General features: G+C 36.8%; 1 long non-coding RNA gene across 1 annotated transcript; it reads left to right on the forward strand.

Annotated features, from left to right (window-relative positions):
- The first annotated feature begins 2,110 nt into the window (after window positions 1-2,110).
- Window positions 2,111-4,544, forward strand: LOC148911521 (uncharacterized). Its single transcript, XR_016119808.1, has 2 exons — window positions 2,111-2,315; window positions 3,943-4,544. It is a non-coding gene; the product is annotated as an uncharacterized LOC148911521 (long non-coding RNA).
- The last annotated feature ends 1,456 nt before the right edge of the window (window positions 4,545-6,000 follow it).

The following is a 6,000-nucleotide window of genomic DNA, read 5'->3' on the forward strand; positions in this document are numbered from 1 at the left end:
ATCTTATCTCCCATCATATGTCACATTAAGAGTTTGTGTTGTTGTTGTTGTTGTTGTTGTTGTTGTTGTTGTTGTTAGGAGGTCTGCAGCATGGTGACTGACTGAAAGGAGGGAGAGGTGGAATTCTAATGCTTGTTGTAATTCTAATCGTAATTCTCTTTCTTTTCCTGTAATCCACCAGCGTGCCCACCCATCCATCCATCCCTCCCTCCCTGCACTCAGGAACTGGAGCCTCTCCTATATCACATTATGACATAATGAAAGCGATCATAGTAAATAATCATAATCATATCATGATATGAAAGGATATGATATGATATTTGGAGTTTACGAGTCTTGTTCTGTTTTTTGTTTGTTTTCTATTATCACATCACATCATATCATTTCATCTCATCTCATATGTCATAATAAGAGTTTGTTTTTTGTCATTTTTTGTTTTTTTAAAGAGGTCTGGTCTGCAGCATGGTGACTGACTGAAAGGAGGGAGGGGTGGAATTCTAATGCTCGTTGTAATTCTAATTGTAATTCTCTTTCTTTTGCAGTAATCCGCCAGCGTGCCCACCCATCCCTCCCTCCCTCCCTCCCTCCCTCCCTCCCTCCCTGCACTCGGCCACCCACCTACTGCAGGCTCAGGAACTGCAGCCACTCCCGGTTCACTGGTTGGTCCTGTTCCAGGGCCGTCCTGATGGCTTGGATGGCAGATTTTTCTATACGGTTGCCACTCACTCCAAAAGCAAGAGAAACCCTCTGCGCAACATTTCAATACGAAGAGACTATGTTCAGCTAGTGTTGTGAAGCACTCCCGGGGCTGTGGCATAACAGTGTGTGTTAATGATATCAAGGAACAATTTCCGCACTTTACCTGTGCTGCGGCGCCGACGATTTTCGCGCACGCTTGGGTTTTCTCGGCGGACTGGCTGGCTGACTGCAAATGCAAGGCACAGATTCGGAAAATGGAGTGAACGAATGCAATGTGCAGCCCTAGGGAAGCTTTACGTACCTATCTCCCGGTCCGTCCTGCGTCGCTCCCCTACTACTTTCTACTGACTCCAACTCCGACTGACTGCAAATAGAAAAGAATGCTATGAAAGCTAAGCTTCTTACACCCACCCAGGGGATCTGAAATGGAGAAGTAGAGTGCACGCACTAAATCCGTGAACATTAAGGAGTACTAATTACCGGTACTATTTCATACGGAATCCTTTGTTTTCTATCGTTTATTTATCACCATTTAGAACTAAAAGTTAGTATTTGTTTCACGGGTTTAGTGCGTGCACTCTAAGAATAACGTAGAAATATAATATTTTGCGCGACTTATTTATCAAGTATGAATAGACATACGATAACATTATGTAACGTGTAATTTTGTGAATCATGATCGTATTTATTGTGTGTGAAACTGAAGTTGTTGCTGTTGTTTATTTTCATCTACGCACCACCTCACTTCCCGCTCATCCTGCGCCTCGCTCGCTCCCCTACCACTTTCACCTGACTCCAACTCCGTCTGACTGCAAATCGAAAAGAATGCTATGAAAGTCAAGCTTCTTGCATCCACCCAGGGGAGGTGTGGGGAAGCTCGCAAAATTGGACCAGCTACTAGAAACAAAAGCCTGTCCAGCATTGCACGAAAATGAAAAACTCATTAGCTACTATTGTCATTGTTGCCGACCTCTCTTGTTAGGAGCGTTCTTCTTTTTTTCTTCATAATTGCGATAACCAAAGGGACGCCTATGTTTTTGCAAGTTTTCTCGATTCTGATTGGCAGACGTCTTTCATTCATCAATCCAGGTGAATCGATTATTTATCCAGTCTTCATAAATTAGAGTGCACGCACTAAACCCGTGAAACAAATACTAACTTTTAGTACTAAATGGTGATAAATCAACAATAGAATACGAAGAATTCTGTATGAAATAGTACCGGTAATTAGTACTCATAAATGTTCACGGATTTAGTGCGTGCACTCTATTGAAATTTTGATATCTAAGTAACACGTAGCTAGGATCCCGTTTGAATGCAATAATGCAGATTGGGTTTCCTTTGTCGATGTCGACGTCACTGCCGGCACTCGCTTCCATGTTCGCGAAATTTGCATTTTATCCATTTGGATAAAACCATGCGGCCTGGCCTGTTTCAAACGCCGTTCGGTGTGGCTCTTGAAAGTCGAATTTGTTATGCGTGTAAGTAAGTGGAATGAATAGGCCTAAAGTACGAGGACTTATTCTACCTACGCTTCCAGAATCCTTGGTCATTCTCGAAGGAGTTTCAACATGATATGAATGACGAATTTTGAAAAGGATCGTGGTAGTTTCGAGGTAAGAAGCGTCGTAGTAGGGTCGAGTGCTATGAAGTTTGGCATTCGTTTCATTTGTCTAGTTTACCCAATGATTTGGATCGTGGAGTGAGGGGGCGGGCTAAAGTATACCTTTTGAACAACTTTTCGATCCTTGGCATTCTCTTGCGATCGACGGTACGTACATACAACACAAATAACTTGGATCAGTGAAGTTAGTGATTAAAAAGAATCGCGGGCTCAAAATAACAAAAGAAACTCTGTAAAAACCATCAATATGTCTGCTTTCACTGCATTGCAAATGCATCCTTGTTCCTTGATGCATTATTATTTTTGCTGTGGTGCTATGTTTTCTCACTTCACTCTTGAAAGAAATAATAAGCCATCCATCCATCCATCCATCCATGCATGTATCAATCCATCCATCCATCTATCCAGTTAATTTGGTGAATATTGAAACTGATTTTCAGCTAGGTTAGCATTCATTCATTCATCTCATGAATATCAAGTCATGGGGGTGCAATGCAATCTCGCCCCTAAAGTTATCAAGGGGCGAAAGTGTTCTTTCACTTTACTGTAGAAACGGGAGTTCAGGACTGAATACGTTTGTACGTTTTCGTTAAGTTAGTTACCATGGCAACAGCACATGTGAACTTTGACCCTGAATTTAAAGTGCTACTACGACGAAAATCGCTCAAACTTGGATTCAGCTGAAACTTCCTAAGAATACTCTTTAAAGGTCGAGTAATCACTGTATAAAGTGTTTTCTCGATATTCAGGACGAAAGTATGATATTTTTACGATTATTTTTTGGAGTCTGTGACGTCATGCACTCAACATCGAACATCGCTCCATACATTTCTTTGTAGTTTATGATCAAAATATCAGTAGTAAAGGGAGAAAGAAATGCCCAAACACCCCAAAATATAAATTATAGTCACAAGTAATGTGAAAGAAGCACATTAGCCACCCTTTGGGCTTCACAGGAATAAAATAAATTAAGGATTTATATACAAAGAAATATATGTAGCAATGTTTGATGTTGAGTGTATGACGTCACAGACTCCATAAAATAATCGTAAAAATATCATACTTTCGTACTGAATATCGAGAAAACACTTCATACAGTGATTACTGGACCTTTAAAGAGTATTCTTAGGAACTTTCAGCTGAATCCAAGTTGGAGCGATTTTCGTCGTAGTAGCACTTTAAGAAAACTTGATGAAAGGCTTCAGGAGGATAGCAAAAAGTTAAAGTATCAGAATTATATTCCATCATCCATCCATCCATCCATCCATCCATCCATTCATTCATTCATTCATTCATTATGGATTGAAAATACGGGGGAAAAAATAAGAAAATAAAAAATTAGGTTCAGAGTGAGACGTCAGAAATGTCTGTGTTTTTCTTTGCAAGCAGTGTACATAAAAACTTACGTGGTATGCATATTAAAAAGGGAATGGTAAATATAAAACTATAATCATGATAAAGGTAATAGTTATATATACTGATATTGTAACCTATCTACATAGCCAGATTGATTGATTCATGCATGCATGCAATTTATTCAATGATGTGTGTTACTAGCAGTTTTGTGGGTGTTGGACAGCGATGGCTCTAACGTCATTGCTTCTCGTTGTTCATTTCAGTGGGCCCAAGAATCTGCTGGATTTGCAACCAAACTCTTAGCAGTGAAAAGCGGACTCAATGTACACTTGTGGCAAGTCATACCATTGTTTGTATTGCGACCGATGTTATGGCAGTAGAGACAAAGTAGAGGCACATGTTGGCACGTCACACCACGTTCTTTCTGTGACAAGGCATTTACAACAACTTCAAAACTGAAAAGGCACCTGAGGACACACACAAGTGTATCCATTGCAAAAAAGGATTAGCCCAAAAACGTAATATATGGAACATCACATGAGGACATGCACCGGTGAAAAACCCTACGAATGCAGTCATTGCAACAAAAACAAAAAAACCAAAAAAAAACAAAAACGTTTGGCCAAAAGAGTCAGGCCCTGAACCAGCAATTACCTAGGATCGAGTCCAAAAATAATGAAATAGTAATTGATCAAAATGTAATTGATATCGATTGATTGCTGGATTGAATTATATTTGTTTGAAACATCTGACATCATTCGTTCATCATAATGCCAAGATTAACAATTCCCAGCTTCATAAACTAATTGGAAAAAAAAAATTCCCTAGGTTGAGAATGAAAATAAATGAATGAATGAAATAGTAATTGATCAAAATGTAATTGATATCGATTGATTGCTGGATTGAATTATATTTGTTTGAAACATCTGACATCATTCGTTCATCATAATGCCAAGATTAACAATTCCCAGCTTCATAAATCAATTGGGAAAAAAAAAATTCCCTAGGTTGAGAATGAAAATAAATGAATGAATGAAATAGTAATTGATCAAAATGTAATTGATATCGATTGATTGCTGGATTGAATTATATTTGTTTGAAACATCTGACATCATTCGTTCATCATAATGCCAAGATTAATAATTCCCAGCTTCATAAATCAATTGGGAAAAAAAAAATTCCCTAGGTTGAGAATGAAAATAAATGAATGAATGAATGAAATAGTAATTGATCAAAATGTAATTGATATCGATTGATTGCTGGATTGAATTATATTTGTTTGAAACATCTGACATCATTCGTTCATCATAATGCCAAGATTAACAATTCCCAGCTTCATAAATCAATTGGGAAAAAAAAAATTCCCTAGGTTGAGAATGAAAATAAATGAATGAATGAAATAGTAATTGATCAAAATGTAATTGATATCGATTGATTGCTGGATTGAATTATATTTGTTTGAAACATCTGACATCATTCGTTCATCATAATGCCAAGATTAACAATTCCCAGCTTCATAAATCAATTGGGAAAAAAAAAATTCCCTAGGTTGAGAATGAAAATAAATGAATGAATGAAATAGTAATTGATCAAAATGTAATTGATATCGATTGATTGCTGGATTGAATTATATTTGTTTGAAACATCTGACATCATTCGTTCATCATAATGCCAAGATTAACAATTCCCAGCTTCATAAATCAATTGGGAAAAAAAAAATTCCCTAGGTTGAGAATGAAAATAAATGAATGAATGAAATAGTAATTGATCAAAATGTAATTGATATCGATTGATTGCTGGATTGAATTATATTTGTTTGAAACATCTGACATCATTCGTTCATCATAATGCCAAGATTAACAATTCCCAGCTTCATAAATCAATTGGGAAAAAAAAAATTCCCTAGGTTGAGAATGAAAATAAATGAATGAATGAATGAAATAGTAATTGATCAAAATGTAATTGATATCGATTGATTGCTGGATTGAATTATATTTGTTTGAAACATCTGACATCATTCGTTCATCATAATGCCAAGATTAATAATTCCCAGCTTCATAAATCAATTGGGAAAAAAAAAATTCCCTAGGTTGAGAATGAAAATAAATGAATGAATGAATGAAATAGTAATTGATCAAAATGTAATTGATATCGATTGATTGCTGGATTGAATTATATTTGTTTGAAACATCTGACATCATTCGTTCATCATAATGCCAAGATTAACAATTCCCAGCTTCATAAATCAATTGGGAAAAAAAAAATTCCCTAGGTTGAGAATGAAAATAAATGAATGAATGAAATAGTAATTGATCAAAATG

The sequence above is a fragment of the Actinia tenebrosa genome, unplaced genomic scaffold (genome assembly GCF_029948245.1).
Source record: "Actinia tenebrosa isolate PJP-AT-01 unplaced genomic scaffold, QUT_ActTen_1.0 PGA_scaffold14__42_contigs__length_11649687, whole genome shotgun sequence".
NCBI lineage: Eukaryota > Metazoa > Cnidaria > Anthozoa > Actiniaria > Actiniidae > Actinia > Actinia tenebrosa.